Raw genomic sequence first — 17315 nt, 5'->3', positions numbered from 1 at the left:
TCATAAACGTAGCTCAGAAAATAGATTAGGCCTCAGAAAAATTTTGTATTTATGATCTGAGCTATCGGGCAGACCTCACATGAAACTCGACTTGCAGTTCACAAGGGCTCTGAGACCCTTGGAAGGCACAGGGAAATATGGGGGAAGGAGAAGAAAATCTTGAGTGAGAGGTCTGGCACCTATCAACATTGCTGCAAACTTGCCAAGTCTCACAATTTCATCTCTAGGATTCAGGCATATTAAAAGAGCTATTATCCATTCTTTTTTTATTCTACCTTATCATGTAATCAATAGGACGGATGCCAAAAGCCAGCCATTACCAGGAAGTCACCGTGGCTAGGATTAAACCAAGATTTTTCTTTGTACAGACTGGAAATTTAAATTGCTTTAAATTGGACCAAAACACAGAAACCCCTCTAACTGCAATGGCAGCAAGAAACACAGGAATGCTTCAAAAGGGGTCCTCCAGAAGAAAAAAAATCAGGGAATGGGTCCGGAAACACCCACAAAAAAGGGAAGCAACCAAAAAAAAACATGGACGGGAGACACTGACAGGGTTCTAGGGCACATTTGGGGCAGGATCCAGATGCCTGTCTGGAAGGATGAAAAACTAAATGTAAATGGGGTAAAGGAATGCAGAAAAGGAGCAGAAGGTTAAAAAAAATGAAATTAGTAAGTAACACTGATGCCATCCATAGTAGTTAGGCACACCTGAAAGAAAGAGGGACACCTGACAGCTGTGGCCTTGAGAAGGAACACGACCAGGACAGCCATTTCTTGTAGCACAGGAGGACCAGGAATGGGACAGCGCATTTCTCCAGCCCAGACTGCTGGGGAAAGGATGAACAAAGCCCTCTCAAGGAAAGGAGAACAAGATACACACATTCCTAGCTCAGGAATAATTTTTTTCCTGAGAAGGTATTACACAAAATGCACACAGGGTATTTTCTTCTAGAGGTTAAAAGTGAGAGAGAGCCAGTGTGAAGTGCTACTTTTTCCTCACAGTATCTCATTTTAAAGCCAGTTCTGAGATTGCTGGGATCTGGCTTACAATTTGGACGTGCCTGGGGCTGACAATAAAGCAGTGGTGAGAGGCCTCATTGCCTCAAGCCGCACAACTTGCTAGAAACAGTGCCTCCTCCTCAGTGGTCATTTTAAAAGAAAAGGGAAGAGTGAGCTTGCCCTGGGAAAGACAGTGCAGCAGCAATCAGCTGCTGTGCCACAAGAGCAGCCCATGCTACGGCACAGATTTATCCACATCCACTCCACAGAAGAGAACAGAACTTAAAATTAAACATGTAATACCTGAGCATAATGTCTTCAGAAAATACTATCAGCTGAATGAGTATGACTAAATTGTCCCACACACACCGAAGTGCCCTGCATTGCACTGACACTGGACAAACATGTGGCTCAGTTAGCTCTACCTGAACAACCATCCTGAACGTGAGCACTGATACCTATCTGAGCTGAGGGAGCTGGGGTTGTTTAGCCTGGAGAAGAGGAGGCTCAGAGGTGAACTCAGCACTGTCTAGAACTACCTGAAGGGAAGTTCTAGCCAGGTGGAGGTTGGTCTCTTCTCCCAGGCATTTAGCAATAGGACAAGGGGGCATGGGCTCAAGCTCTGACAGGGGAAATTTAAGTTGGAGATCAGAAAAAAATTCTTTCCAGAGAGAGTAATCAGGCATTGGAATGGCCTGCCCAGAAAGGTGGTGGATTCACCATCCCTGGAGGTTTTTAAACTGAGCTTGGATGTGGCACTGAGTGCCATGATCTGGTAAATGGACTGGAGTTGGCCCAAGGGTTGAACTTGATGATCTCGGAGGTCTTTTCCAACACAATCGATTCTATGATTCTATCCCATTCTGGCTATGCTGCTTTTTGAGAAGAGCACACCAGCAGCGATGGCAGGGTGGGCACCTCTCGGACTCCAGCTGCAGCAGTGCAATGGGATGGCAGCTGAGCAGCCTACGTGTGAGGAGGGGTGTCAGCACAGGTCGGGCTGAAAACACTCTAAGAAGTCCTGAAAGCAATTTTTATTACCCACTCTTGGAGCATAGGAGGACTGGTTGGAACACGTGCAAGTGAAGCAGCTCGTTTACATAACAAACGAGGTATGCGTGTGAGGTGCTTTGTGCAAGAGCGCTGCAGACCAAAGCCTCTCACCTGGAGAGCTGTAGTTTACCAACTATACACATGCAGACCACCTTCGTGTAAAGAGTAAGCCTTAATATAAAATATTCATACCAAGATCCAACAGTAGCATGAAAGCCAGTAGTTTAAATGGACAAAATGCCTAACACTCCCCAAAAACCTAAGCAGCAAGGAAGCCTTTGATTCTTAAATACTCCAGACAATGCCAAGAGCCATTCAAAGTTTTCAGTTCTGGCTTGGGCAGCCACCTTCCAAAGGCTAACTCTACTCAGCAAACAAAACTTAAATAGAAAAAAACCCAACCCAAAACAAACCCCATAAACCAAAAAACCTCAAGAGCATCTACAAGAGCTAAATCTCTGAATCCAAAGGAAAAGTCTTTTAGTCCTGGGTCTTCATACAATGACATCATGTATTTAAGCTGTTTCCACCACATTTTCCAATCAAGAGCCAGAAAGAACAACAGGGATTTTTGAGGCCTATAAATGGCACAGAGCTCAGGAAGAAGGGGGAGACAAAAATGAAACACACAAGTGATAGAGCTGGATAGCTGCAGTGTGGATCACACAATCAGACAGTGACAATCCCCAGATAATATTACTTTTGTGTCTGGCTGTTTCTGGTTTGAATATGGTGATCCCAGCACCTAAGAGTTTTGAAGACATCTACTCTCTACCAGTGGAAGCCTCTGAAGCAGAAACCAAAAGGAAAAAAAGCATCTATACAAACACTGCCTTTAAAAAATGTTATTAATAAAAAACAAACAAAAAAATTGAAAAATAATCAGCATCTTAGAGCTTCCTTCACATTAGTGATAGCAAATACTAATTTCAAACTTAAACCTAGAGGTTTTCTACTCAAAAGACTCCATCCTAATAAAACCAGTCCAAATTTGAAAATATAACAAGAAAAAGGAGTTTTTAAGTGTTGAAATCAAAACAGCTCAAAGACATTTTTTTCAAATATCTGGGATAGGAGGGTGGGGGAGGCAGTATCTCAAAACTGAACAAAAACTTTTCTCCCTCATCTGTTACTTTAAAAGCTCTAAAACAGTAGCATAGATATGACCTATCTTGCTAACCCCTATGCCTGAAAGGGTGTATGTTTTTGTCATCTGGACTTTGCACATCAGTTCACCAGGAGAAAGGACTGGGTCAGAAGCTGTGTAAAACAGAGATGGTCTCTGCTCAGAGGATCAGAGACAGATGTAACTTAAAAATAAGTATCTCAATTATTTGCAGGGTTCTGTCAGGGAAAGAAACAGTTGTCTTCAACCCAAAAAACAAACCAGTAAGGCAATTTTGTGTAGGAACATGTTTATCTTACCCTCTTTCTTACCTTATCAGACACATCTCCTTGTCCTATTCAAAATGCAGCGAGTCATAAAATTCCATCTGCAAAAAAAGCAAAAGCCCATTAATACTTCCTGATAACCTTACAACAAGTCTAATAAGCAGTTCAAGAAAAAGAAAGCTAAACTTCTCTTGCCATTCCAGTATAATCTACACCCCAGGCAAGCTGCCCTCAAGTCTGCAGCAATCTGGGAAACCTGGATATAAAGGTATTAAAGATGTTGTAACATGTTCTGTACAGAACATGCTCTTCCTCCTTCGGCAAGGATAACAGAGGTGGCCAAAGTGTACAGGTTGCCCTGCCGAGTCATAAGTAAGTCTGCAGCATCCTCTCATTAAATTAAATGAGCATCAAATTACATAATGTGAATGGTTGTAAAAGGAGACCAATGGTAATAGCTACAAATAACCCCAGCAGTGTTATACATCATGGAGACAATTTTCCATCAGAGTATCAAACCTGGGTAAGCAGCACCTTTTATCTCCAGGCCAAAAAGCTGTCAGCACGCAGCCTTTCTTAAAACACAGTAAAGCATTCAAGAAACGGATGGAACAAAACTCTCATGCTCAAGTTAAAATGACGCCTACCCCGAACAAGTACATTTAATTTCTTAACACCTTTACAAACCAACCTTTCAAAGCAATCAAAATGTTTTATAATGTAGGTAAACATGACGCAGTCTGGCATACTTGTGATCAGAGGAAAAACTACTGCACACCTAACCAGCAAATTCGCAATCTCAGAATTGTCAATAAAAATTTACAGTCATGACAGACTTGGGCTTGAACAAACACTTTTCCATGGCAATATTAAGAAAAGGTGACATGACCCGCAATCCCACTAGTCCATGAGTCACCAGGGCAGAAGGGAGACCTCCCATCTGGCAACCCTGAAAAGCACTAAGAGTCTGCCTGGAGTGAGAAATGTGAATCACGGACCTAAAAAACCAAACAAACCTACTCCTTCACACACCCTTTTAGCCTTTTCAGTGTCTTACCCACAAGGCCTGTTAGTCCCATGCCAGGCTGGAAAAGGTCAGAAATGTGAACAGTGAAATGGCACACTGTACAAGAGAATACTATTAAAAAAATAACTAATCAATGCTTAATTTTCAATCCAGTTATCTGGGGGGAGATATGGCAGGAATGAAAGGATTTCATGCCTGCTTACTTTTTTCCTGCAGTGGTGCTACTAAAGAGTATCCCTGTGCCTGAAGTACAAAACCAGATGCACACCCATTTGGCTTTCCTTAAACACAGAGCCACCGTGATGCCCAGCACAAACCCACAGGTGCTCACTGCCACAGAAAGGTCACGTGCTTCGCTTCACCACACCACGCTGCCATCTCCCTACCAGCAAAACAGGGATGGCACCACATGGGTCCCCAGCCAGGTGAGCTGCCTGTGGGCCAGGGTCCAAACTGCCTGCTCTGGGATGCTTACTTTCCCCCCTTTCTTCCAGTGTGTATTAGTACACACCTTGAGTGCTAAAAAAATAAATACTCCATCCCGTAAATACCATTTTCTCAGATTCTACTAATGATCACTAATTTTTTGGCATTGCCAGAATAATATGACAACACAGTTCCACCACTGTGGCGTTTGGATTTTTTTAATAAAATAGTTTTGTTTCTTTTCTCTGAAGGACTCTTTTGCCTATGTTACAGAACAATCTGAACAAAAGAGAGCCACTGACCAAGGGCCCCCTCCAGTATCCCTACCCTCCTATTCCCCAGCCAAGTCAGTAAAATTCCTCAGAACACAACCTCTTCCTGGCTATTTTCAGAGCAACTGTAGCAATCATACAAGAACAATGGGGAAGTTTGTTTTACTCAAAGAGTAAATGTTTTGCAGCTCCCAATGTAAATATTTTAATTAATGGATTTTTTTTAACTCTCTACTGCCTTACCTGTGTTCACATTCACACAGAGCTATCAGGACAGAAAATGCATTCAATCTCCATAATAGAGGAGAAGATAAATACATCATAGAAAAATTACACATTGACTTCAGAAAAAGCACCTTCACAAGTAAATCAAAACTCACTAGGCATTTACTGGGGCAGATCTGAGATAAAAAGGATTTTAAAAAAGCAAGTCTACTCATTTCCTGTGTCCATCTGAGGGCCTGTGTTAGTTCCCATCGAGACAGTGGGTCTATTTTAAAAGCCAGTTTGTAGAAAAACACATCCTAATCTATTTCCAAAACAACATTACATCCAGTGATCAGTCTACAAGGAAAAAGCGATAACTTATCTTTTTGTGTCAGATCAATTTGGTGGCTCTCAAACAGCCATCACTCTGTATCCATTTCACAGAAAGCCTCAAATTTTCTCTTGATAATCCATAAACCAACTGCTGTGGACTCTGTCGGCAGCATGGGACTCAGATTTACTCTCTCTAGGCCGGACTGTTTGGGCACTACAGAAGGTGGTCTGACTGAGATGCAATGCCATCCTGCACAAGCTCCTCTGCTGGTTTCTGGATCCAGCAGCACCCCCAGGTGCAGGCAGCTCTTCCTCCCTGCACAGTGTCTTTTCCCACAGAAACCATCTTCCTCTTCTGCCCCCAGATACAGGGATAAAATCTGGATGTGATATCAGCAGATGGCTGGCATTCAAGATTTCTTAAAATTTTCTTTTTCAAATGAAGTAGGACACAGATGGTGACGTTCCTGCTTTCCCAAAGCCTGGAACGTGAATGCAGACCTGTCTGAGTTGGGAAGCTCAACCCCACAGTATGTTTCTGAAGACCTGCAGAAATTACTGTACAGACCAGTTTAGCCTGAACCAGTCCCACACGTGGCAGTGTTTCCCTTTCCCTGCTTTTATCTGAATAGAAGGGTTTGTTCCTCTTGTACTGACCTCACCACACTTGATGCCTGCTACCAACATCCTTCCAGAAGTTCAAACAAGGCCTATAGAAATTCCCTGCCACTGTAAACAATATGCATGCTATCCCAGGTTAAATCCTCACTGTATCTTTGAAAAATACTGCATTTGTACTCGTCTGCCACCTCTTCCAGGAAGTTTGTAGTACACTTGTAAGACTTCCCAGATTCTGTGACTCTTGCAAACCACCATCCACACCAGCAGCTCCATAACCTCCAGGCCACCATGGTGGTGGCACTGGGCGCATCACATCCCACTGGGCAGAAAGGATGGGAAAAGGCCTATTATTGCCCTCCTTCCTGCAGGAACTACTAACTGAAGGGAGACAAAGACATTCCAATTGCATTTCACTGAGAACAAACCTTCCACAGTTCTAAATTAGTAAATGCTAACTATCAACCACCCCCCCCCCCCCCATTTAGGATGGGGAACAGTGTGGGAAAGAATGTCAGGCTCTTGCTTGAGAGAGACCCTTTAATTTGGTCTCAGCAGGAGACACTGAGGACAGCAAGGCCAACTGCTTTTCCTGCCCGAGGCTGGTGCTCATGCAGCGGGAAGCAGATATGAGTAAATACATTGGCCCCTAATGGTGTGCACCCACCGTGGTACCTGACTCCTATGGATGGTGAACGGATACCGGAGGACGATGCCGTCTGAGAGCTCCCCCTGCGGCAAGATGGTTCAGAAACAAGTGTCTGCAAAAGCTTTCCTGTCCCTGCCAATGCTGCAAAGTGAAAGTAAATCTCCTGATCCTGCGCTTGACTGTTATCACCCCTGCTATGATCGTACATGTACAGTATCAACTTTAGCTTCCACACCAGAGAAGACTTTTTCTTATAAACCGCAAAATTTCAGCATTTGTTTCCCTATATTCCCCATCAAAATTCCTGGCTATACACGTAACACTAAAACACAGAATAAAAATCAAAGAAGTAAATATCTCTGCTTGGAACAGAGCTCTTACAAAACATACTTTTCATGAAAGATCCAGCTGAGGAGGCAGACTTTACATTAAGCCCTCAATGTGCATGGGCTCTGGAAAATGAGACCTCTCAGCAAGCGAGCGACCCAAAGCTTATGCCAGTCCTTCCACCTTCCACTCTGACCTCTTCTAGGGAGTTCCTGCACTTGACTTTTTCATATGCCTATTTAATCAGCAATGTGAAACTTGCACAACCATTATCAGTCTCTCTGTGGTCTTCTCATCAGGGCAATGAGTAGAAATGCTCCCCAAAGGAGCGGCACATTCATAAGTCTCCCATGCCTATGGGATGGAAAAGAGAGCGAGGAGAGAACAGATGAATGTTAATCTCTCCTCCTTGCCGCCAGCAGCAGTCTGTATTCTCCCACGCAGCAAAGAGGGAGGCTGTACAATTTGTTGAGGCCAAACTGTCTGGAAAAATGCAGAGAAAGAAAACCGATGACAAATTCTCTATCAATTCTCTTACTGTAAAGAAAGTGAAAGTCAGTCATTGAGTTGCTGGTGGAAGATGAGACCACAGGGTCTTTAAGGGCCTGCTTTTATGCAAACCGCAGAGCTGGGCTATGCAGGATTGTATCAGTTCAACATATTCACTACCTAACATGCTCTGCTCACACACTGCTTGTACTCTATAACTTCCTGTGCAGAATACTTTCATTGGCAGATTAAGCTTTTTGTCTTATCATAGGAACATACAAAAAGGACGCAACACCACTCAATTACGGATGTTAATTCACAAATGCAGGAATCCTCTCCAGCCTATATGACTCCAAACACCTACTTCCTAACCACAAGTAGGTAGCCAGTAACACATGAAATACCAAGCTTGGAGCAGTTGCCACCACACACATTTCTTTAACTGATCTGTGCCTCAAAGGTGTCTGTCAGCACACAGTACTGTACATGTGCCAAACGAGAGCATAGGGGAGAAGCTCCCAGCAGGAAACAGAACCTTGTCTGAGATTAGCACAGCTCGCTCAAGTGTAGTGCTGTGCTCAGATTTGGTTTTGATTTGCAAACCTTGCTGCCATTGGCTAAGAGGATGCTTGAAATTTTGTTAAAAAAAGCAAAAAGAGAAGCCAGAAAGCTGAAACAAACACGTAAATGAAGTTGCCCTGGCAGCAGTCGGTACCTTTAAAACCCCTCAAAACCTGTTTTACAGCATCCTGCTTCTTGCTTTCCCATCTCTCCATTCAGCTGAAGGCAGCCACTTGTATGGACACTTCACAGGTCTCCAGCACATCACACGCAGAAAGACAAAGCAGAGAGAGCCAAAAGAGAGTCTCCCTGCTGCAGAAGCTTGAGACATCATCAGTCACCACTGATCCCCACTGAGTCCCTCCTCACTATCCCCAAATCCCTACTACAAGGGGAGTACTTTGTTGCCTACTGAGATGTCTTACTGTCCTAGTTCAGTTTATCACTGTGTGGGTGTGACCAAATCTATGTATGCCACACCCTCTATTCATTTCCCAAGAACAATGGACCATTTGCAGCAGCTGCCCAGGGCACACCTGACTTCTCAGGATGTGAGCTGGGTGTGAAAGACATCTGTGAGATAAGAGCAGTGATAACACCCCTCCAGGGAGCCATTAGCACCTTCATACCCAGCCTGAGGTGTCTGCTAAAGGGCCATCAATGATTCCAAAATACCCCATGACTCACAGAGTCAGATCACCCATTGTATAACTCCCTGCCCTGGGGGAGGGACTGGGTGTTCCCACCTGAACCTGAGGGTACATAATCTTGGGGTTTGAAGACCTCAGGGAACCACTCGTCGGATCCAGAGGAGGACCAGAACCTCGATAAGAGGAGACCACCACTTTCCACCAGACTGCAACCACCACTCTTCACCAGACTGCAACTGTCAGCTGCACCAACAGGGCTTTCACCTCTCTTTGCTTTGGACTCGGGGGAACCACATGGGTCTCAGCACAGGCGCTAATAAACCCCTTTGCATTTGTGCCCCAGGGTGCTGGGTCATACTTCTGGGTTTTGTGGGTTAAAACCAATTTCGCTTTGTGCCATTACATTTATTGTAATACTGTTATTAAATTGTAACTCTGACTTATAATCTCTTTTGTGTTGGGTTCATTTCTCCTGCTGGTTTACCTTTAAACCAGCACACTTACAAATAAGCCAAACCCAAGACCAACTTGCCTTCAAGGAAATTTTAAATGGCACCTTGGTTAGCTGGTGGCATGTTTCCAGCTCTCACCGTGAATTCCAGAATTAACAGTACTGGTGTCACCATATTGCCTGATGATGGCAGATTCTACCCTTAAAAATGTGCCAGCATTTCTGCCATAATTTTGATTACATTAATACCTATCCAGCAGGAATCACTGTGAAAGAATTCACTTGCTTACCCTAACTCACAATAAATCACTGTAGCAGAGACATATTGCAAGCAGTACCTTGATCAAGGTCAAGTTGAAAGTCCTTAGGGTAATCTAGAGAAAAAATCTGAGCCTTAAACAGAAAATTTAAGTGAATATCAAGGGGGGAAAAAACCTCCACGATTTAATGTTAGCATTTATTAACGTTTGGCCTTCAATTGTGGATAAACAGACAAAAATCTCTCTGCCTGTGCATATATTTAAGACTGTTTACACATGAAGTCCAAAAGGATGTCTTCATTTTATAAATAATTTGATCTGATGACTACATCAGAAAAAAGTGCAACTTAAGGCTGCATACAGGCAAAACACTTGGCTACTAATGTCTAAACAGGGGGGGCAAAGACTAAACATGAGAGTCACTGAAACTCAGCAAATGGTTTATAGTTGAACCTAAGTGCATAACAGCACACATTCAACACACACCAAACTGGAACTCAGCTGAAGCTGTGCTTACCAGTAAGTGATTTAAGTATTCAATATGAGAGCCTCCTAAATGTAAACACTTCCTCTGCTCCTTATACCTGACCACATAAGCCATCCAGCAATGCTTTACTCCTCCAGTGTGGTAGGCACAACACATCAGAAAATGCGCTTGTGGAGCCACAGGGTCAGGTAACATACACAGCGTTGAGAGAAGTTGAGACTTTTCTCTCACAGGAACGAGGAGAGAAGGTCCCCAAAAGATTTACTGTCTGAGTTCAAAGCCTGTGTTTTTGTTTTCCATTGTCACATGCTCCTATATGTGCACATAGATGGTTGTAGTTAGGAGTGTAGGCTATTTGCTTAAGATCAATCACTTTGCATGTCAGTGCAGCACAGTAAACACTGCACACAAGAAATTCTGTATTAACCCCATGAAGAAATACTATTTCCAGCTAAAATCTGCTCTTCAGCTTAGTCAAATGCACAAACTTAAGCTTCTCAACTGAGAACCTGTAAACACTAACATAAGAATACCATAAGCAGCCTCTACAGAGGGTCAAAGAAGTATTTGCTACCCCAAAGTTTTAAGAGACTTCCTAAACTGAGCAAATTACTGGATTTTTTGGTGATGTTCTCTATGTACTGCTGCAAGCCATAATGCCAGGTCATACATTGCCTCTTTCTTGAAACTCAAAGCATGCGCTTGTGCAGTTAAGATGTCTGCATGCAGAAGAAATGAACAGAGGCCTTAAGAAAGAAAAGCAGCGTACATGTAATTTTGGTGCAGCTGAATTTTCTGTAACTGATAATGTACCTACAGTATCTAACACACACTGTCATTCTGACAATGAAGTACAATTCTGTGCTTTTAAGAAGACCTACATTTCTGCCTGAGAGGAGCAACGAGGACTGCAAACATTTAACTTGAAATCAGTGACCACACGTGGTAAGAAAGGCTTGCCAGGATGTGAACCTTAATTATGACTTCATCCTGCACAGCTCCCTTAAAAAAGAATCAACTGAGACATCTTGCCCAAAGCAGCTCCTACAGAGCATAGCCCAAGCAAAAAGGAGACCAGGGTGCCAAGAACAACAATAAAGAAAAGGTTTCCTCACAAATAATGAGGTATGCTTTATAATTCAACCCTATAAAACCAGATTTTTCAAGTTCTAAATTAGGTTGCAGCAATATTTCATTACATCATAAATCTTCCTTACACCCTAATAAAGATGCCTAATAATTTAATATGCTTTAATTTTATTTTTTTTTAATCTGGAACTCGTCAAAAATTGCCTGAAATATGCATCTCTTTTACAGTCCATTTTCCATATAGATATAAATTCCAAAATGTAACTGGCTCACATTTTTTGCACGGAAAATCGTTTGCAGAGTGCATTTGCATGTAGACTACCAAAGGTTGTAATTATCTCTCTTGGGTTTCTTAGGTAGGTCAGTACACATCCTACAAAGGCTTCTGTGTTATCCCATGATATTCATTCAGCATCATTTTCTTCTGAAAGCACCAGAACCTTTTCAAAAGAATTACACCAACAAGTAAAAATTTCAGAAGAAAAAAGTGGGTTTCCAGAGACAGAACTTTTAAAACTTTTTTCTTTACTTTTTGTTAAAAGTTTCACAGTCCTTTTTTTTTCCTGAAACATATTACTTCACAAAAATCTGAATTCTAACTGTCTGATATACTTCTATTTCAGTGGATAACATGCACCTCACATAAAAATAAAAGCAGAAGATATTTAAAGGTGAGGGAAAGATGGCAGATACTGCCAGTACTTGTTATTAAAATTTCTAATTCCCATTCCCTCTGAACTAATCAGGTCTGTAATAAAAGAAACACCATTTCAAAGCAGTTGCTATGTTTGTATATGCCACCACTGTAAAAAGTTACGCAAACAACCACATCAAGCACTACAAAAAAATACACATTTTTCCTCATGAAATAGGTATGATGAAAATGGCTCTAAAACTTTAAGATTGCTCAGAGTTTGAAAAAACAGTGATGTCATTATTTTCCCGCTGCTTCTGAGACGTTTACATCCCTGCTTCCTGCTGCCTTGCTTCACTTTTCTTAACCCGAGAAACACAGGACTGGCACCACAGCACTGCAGTGCTGGTGGGATCGCTGGAGGAAGTCAGGACAAACCCATTTTACATCTCACCAAGCCTCCTTTAACAGCAATTCAACGAAACTTGCACTGTCAGGAGCTAAAATAGAAGGTGAACTGCCCTCTTATTTGCTGTCTCTGTGAGTAAATGCGCTATCTTTTTTTTCTTTACCCTGTTCAGCCAAGGGTCATCAGCAGTGTATAGAGAGCTAATTCACGGTCCTGATCCTGCAAAACCCCACGAGGAGAAGGCCCAAGAAAGTAACTAAATGGAGAATGCAGCAATTAAGACATGTTTGACTAGGCCACTTATCACATGATTTCACTCCCTGGAGTGGAGTCTTGATACAGGCTGAAGTCAAGATAGGAAGTGTCACACCATTTCACAGCTTGCTCTCACATTACACAGAGAATTTTAAAGACAGAGGAAATAACGAGAGAAGTGTTGGTTTTTTTAAAACTGCAAATATTTTACACTGGGACAAGACTTTAACAGAAATGTTATTTTAGGTAACTGACTCACTTTTCACTAAGGTTAAAGTTTATCAACCAAGTTCCTAAAGAACCAGGCAATCCAAAACCTCTTCCCTGCAAAAAACCCGATGAGTTTGTACTACCCAAGGAACTTCCTAACCCTGTTTTTAGGCTAACATAGAGCCAACACTGCTACTTCCCTCTTGCTTCCCACCCTGAAACAGTGAGAACTTTACTTTCCCCTTTACTTCATCTACCAAGTTCTCTGTTCTCCAAACTTCTCTGGGGTGCTGGGGCTGGGGCAGCCCCAGGAGAGCAGGGGCTGCCTGTGGGGCTCAGGGGGCTGCTGAGAGGCTGCCATGGGCTCTGGGCTGTATTTTGCCTTCTAGAGTCAAATGCTGGGACTAAGACTGGTAATAGGACACTGCTTAGTTAACCAGTTTTCCCAGCATTCCTAGGAAACAATTTGTCTGAAAAAGATATCTTTTAATTAAAAGCAAAATAAAACTAACCACCCCTAATGAACCCATTTATCTAAGATTAATGCCCAGCCAGTTTCGCCACAGTTTTTAAGAACTGGGTCGGCTTTTCCAGCCAAGGAGGAAGTGAGGCCAGACCTCACTTGGGCTGATGCTGATCTGCAGAAACTCCATGAAGCTCAGTAAAATTATTTTGCACCTACTATTATTTGTACCTGCTACAACTGAAGCTCACTTTTTTTTTGTTCCGCTCAGGGCTTTGCATTTTACAACATCTGTAGTTGTACATATACATGAAATGCATAGTAGATTTTGTTTGGTTTTAGACAAGTGGCACATCACATACGTAATATATAAACATCTGACCTTACATTACCAAATCACCAATACTTCAAGTAAGAATTTTTATTCACTTAGTACTCTTTGTTAAAACACACACATCTCAAATTAAAAACACACAACACAAGAAAACACAAAATCTTCTCCTTGGAATAATATTTACTTGCTAAGGAAAGTTATTTCCCTTAACTGGAACATTTTTATAGCTGGGAAAACAAGGCATAAAGAGGCGACTAAATTCACATGCTTGTACATCTATTAGTTAAAATATTTCCCAAGGAAGTTTAACCAACAGTTATGTCTAACATGCACAGTCAGTTAAGTAGTGCTGTCTACAAAATACTACCAACAAAAATATTTGTATAAACAACAGAGGAAAGATAACCTGTTTATTACACAGGTGGATTATCTCATCAATCAGACTCAGAGCTTTTGGGCATTATAAGTAACAGAATAAATTACTTACAATCGCAGCCTTGGTTAGTCTTTATACCTCACGGAGTTTTTTCATCTACTACTTCCAATGCGTTTAATCTTGATTTGAAATCAAGGTACTTCAATTAAATTATTCAAATCCTTAGCATCCCTTCCCGTCTTCAAATCACACAGAATACCCAAAACTCAACCCAGCTCCAATACCTCTTCCCAGATGTATGCTTTCTTCTAGGTTTTCATATACAACAAAAGCTGGAACTTGTCCCAGCTGATCTGCACAACTTTGGTAACTGCATTTTCAAATTAAAAGCCAGGAAATCAGCCATGGAAAAGCAGCATCTCTAGAGGAAAGTTTGGGTGGCCACCAGCAAGATGTGCACAGAAGGACATGTGAGAGGGGACGACTAGAATCTACCACTTTCTTGCTTCTGCCATAAACATTAGAAAAGCCAGAGCCCCTCCTCACTTACTGTGGGCTCAACCCAAAGCACAGGAAAGGGCTGGTGCTGGTGTTCACACACAACCCTGACAAAGGGTAAGACCAACACATATAGTGGGGAAACTCAATGAAGCCAAAGGTTTTGCCAGTCTGGTTAAATAGCAGCTTTTTAAGTGTCTCAAAGAGTAGTTCTTAAGAAAGTAAGATCACAAACATACAAGAGATTGGACCTGCACACTGAGTCCTTTCCAGTCACCAGGAGCTACATTACACCTCTTTGGCTCAGTAAGATCATCGCAACATCCAAAAAAACACAATCTCCTTGCTGTGGCAAACCCACAAAAAAGGCACTTTATTTTTCCCCCTCCCACATGAGGAAAGGAGGGCACCACCATGCCCCAAATTACTGTAACAGGAAAAAGTCAGGTGGACTGAGGGCTTTCTTTAGGAGGTAGGCCAAGCCCCAACCTTAGCACAAAGACTGAGAGGCAAGTGTATGACTGGACTCACCCCTGCATGTAGCCAGCAAAATGCAGTGCCCTTCCCAAAGAAATTTTAGAAGCTGAAGCAATCGGCAACTACCCCTTACACAAACCGGAGCAGCTTAACTTCGGACATGATCCAGAGCTAAGTCAGAGCTGTTCAGCTCCAATCCCACAGATTTTACCTGTTTCACAAAGCACGTGCCAGCTGTCCACACCCTCCAGCCCATTCTCAAGGGCCGCACCAACCACTATTAACACACAACCAAGATTTTTTTTACCGCTACTTGCAAAAGGTCAATGTTGCAGGCAAGCAGACAAACATTCAGCTAGACTGAGAACATGCCCACCACTGGGAGGAAGGGGGAGAAATGGAAACCAGTGTCCTGAACCACAGAGCATTCAGATCTTGGTGACTGGCTGCTTTGCCAACAGGGACACAGTCAGGGAGTAACTGGCACAATAGCTCTGAGGGCGACAGCATGGTGAGAGGAGCATCACACCTCCAAAATTATCTCAGGCAGCCTCCACACTCCACTGCAGCATCCTGACCTCACCAATGCCTGCCAGAGGCTGCAGACTAATGCTTTGGGCTGCTCTACCTTCTCTCACTTGCCTCTTACCACATCTCCCATCAGTCTTCCCTCCTTACATCATGTTGTTTTGTGTGGGTCTGGGCACACGGCACTGCCGACCACCAAGAAGCGAGGGAACCAACATGCTCCCTTCTCAGCCAGAGAAAGCCCAGGAGGAAGAAGAGGAAGAAGCAGAAGCCCCTCCTGAGCTGATGAGCTGAGCTGGAAAGCCAATCTCAGCTGGCAGCAAAGGAAGTTTTGCCAAACACAAATAACCCACCTGGCAACCCCAGTTTTGGTGGGCTGGTGACTCCAGACTACACAGGAAACTCCATTTTCCTGAATGATGCTCTTCTGCTTTGTCCTCATTAACATCACTTAAACTTATTTTTTTTCAAAAGCAGAGAAGCTAACTATCACTGCTGCTCAGAGCTGTGTAACACAACTAGAGTTTTTCCTTTCTTACACTGAGAAGCACCTTTCAGAATAGATGAGTTATCATTTCTTTGAAAAGTAAACTTTAATGTTTCCCCTTTAGCATCTCCACTTTGCAAGCACCAGTATGAATTTTCCAGATTTTTTTAACCACACAATAATTATACAGGTTAGATCCCTTTTTCTGAAACTTCAGATGTTAATTGTGAAAGGGCCACATTAACAGCTTTGCTTTTTTTAAGCTTGCTGGGATCATTACTTTAATCCACACATCCAGGAAAGAGGAAAATGTACACAAGCAACAGCAAGAAGTAAGCTAGAACCAGGCTGTGGGTTAGCAAGAAAAGAAAATGGATGGATGAATAACGCAGGAATGATGAATTGGGTTACTGAGTTGCATGTATGGATATGACTGTGTGACAGGGTGCATATTTATGCCACACACAAGTGTTTGGTGAGTTGGAGTTTCTCATTTGCCTTCTGTCATGTTCATTTATGTAGCCTCCTTCCATGGCTTCTACCAAGACCCATGCTCTCCAACAGTCTGCACTGTCTCCCAGAGAAAAGCCTGCTTTGGGCTGCAATAACAGTTCCCCATTTACTTTTGGAAGTAAATAAAGGGTGTTTCCACTAGAAACAATTCTATACCAGGGTAAAAGACAATACAACACAAAATCATGCAATGCCATTTGCATTTAAAAGCCACGTTCAATATCAATCTTCTTCAGCTATTAAAACAAGTCAAAAAGATGCTGGGGGAGGCAAAGCTTGCACTTCAGATACACTGCTTCTGGTATTTCATAGGTTTAACACAGGCTCTATCCCATAAACTCTGCAGCATCACATTTATGAGCAGAGGGACACATTTATTTCTTTGGATAGCAAAGATGCAGTAGATGACCATCACATTACTGGTGAAAACTGCTATGTCATAAAATAGCTCACAAATGCCTGAATTTGTAAGTTCCTATAACCAATTAGCCTGTGCCAAGCCAGGCAATCCTGATGAATTACATTAGAAGCTTACAGACTTCTCAGAAATAATTAATTTGCTCAGAGGTGCATCTGCACAAAGACATACATGGACTCACAATTCTGAAGGAAAATAAATTCTGACTTCTTACATCCACATATTTTCCCTTGAGGATACACCTGTAAGATTATTAACTATAATAAAGCTCTAAAATGGATCTAAAATGGTGTTTGAGGGCAGCATCAGACACTCCAAAACATATACAGGCTGAATTCTAGCACACTATATAAAGGCAAGTTTCAACTAGAAAGCTTTACTGTGATTTGTGGTACTTTAAAAGCACTCTTGTAACAATTT

General features: G+C 42.4%; 1 protein-coding gene across 7 annotated transcripts in view; it reads right to left on the bottom strand.

The window, feature by feature from the left end:
* TRERF1 (transcriptional regulating factor 1) overlaps positions 1-17315 on the bottom strand; it is a 103284-nt gene that overhangs the window by 70706 nt on the left and 15263 nt on the right. For all 7 annotated transcript variants that reach the window (XM_071577735.1, XM_071577730.1, XM_071577743.1 and 4 more), the window contains exon 2: positions 3493-3548. The gene's annotated coding sequence lies outside the window, so the exon portion shown is untranslated. The remainder of the gene's footprint in view (positions 1-3492; positions 3549-17315) is intronic.

Source organism: Pithys albifrons, chromosome 2, assembly GCF_047495875.1.
Source record: "Pithys albifrons albifrons isolate INPA30051 chromosome 2, PitAlb_v1, whole genome shotgun sequence".
Classification (NCBI taxonomy): domain Eukaryota; kingdom Metazoa; phylum Chordata; class Aves; order Passeriformes; family Thamnophilidae; genus Pithys; species Pithys albifrons.
Note: the sequence above shows the minus strand (reverse complement) of the source record. Positions and strands in the feature narration are given on the sequence as shown.